The sequence below is a fragment of the Octopus bimaculoides genome, unplaced genomic scaffold (genome assembly GCF_046866305.1).
Source record: "Octopus bimaculoides isolate indiv1 unplaced genomic scaffold, ASM4686630v1 contig282, whole genome shotgun sequence".
Lineage (NCBI taxonomy): Eukaryota > Metazoa > Mollusca > Cephalopoda > Octopoda > Octopodidae > Octopus > Octopus bimaculoides.
Window position 1 is genome coordinate 7,501 of NW_028315531.1, and position 840 is coordinate 8,340.

An 840-nucleotide genomic window follows, 5' to 3' on the forward strand; every position below is an offset into this window, starting at 1 on the left:
GTTTCTTCGTTCGTTCGTTCTTTCGTACGTACGTACTTTCTTTCGTTCAATCGTTCGTTCATTCTTTCGTACGTTCGTTCGTTAGTTTGTTCGTTCATTCTCTCGTTCGTTCGTACGTTCTTTCGTTCATTCATTCGTACGCATGTATGTTCGTTGGTTCGTTCGTACATACTTACGTACGTTCGTTTGTTCCTACGTACGTACGTGCGTTAGTTCGTTCGTTCATTTGTTTGTTCGTTCCTTCGTTGTTACGTACGAACAGACGTATTTACGTTCGTTCGTACGGAGGTACTTATATACGTACCTACGTACGTTCGTTCGTACGTACGTAATTACTTTCGTTTGTTCTTACGTTCTTTCTTTCGTTTGATCGATCGTTCTTTCTTACTTACATACGTACTTGCGTACCTTCGTTCGTTCGTACTTACGTACACACGTACGTACGTTCGTTCGTTCTTTCGTTCGTTCGTTCGTTCGTTCTTACGAACGTAAGTACGTTCATTCTTACGTATGTACGTACATACGTTCAATCGTTCTTTCGGTCGTTTGTTCGTTCGTTCCTTAATTTCGTACGTTAGTTCTTTCGTTCGTATGTACGTACGTTCGTTCGCTCGTTCCTACGTACGGATGTATGTACGTATGTTCGTTCGTTCGTACGTACGTTCGTTTGTTTTTTGTTCGATCTTTCTTTCGTTCGCACATGCGTTCCTTCCTACGTACGTGCGTTTGTTTGTTCATTCGTTCCTTCGTTTCTTCGTACATACGTACGTACGTTCTTTCGTTTGTTCGATCGTTGTCTCGTTCGTTCGTTCGTCCATTCTTTCGTTACTTCGTTCGTTC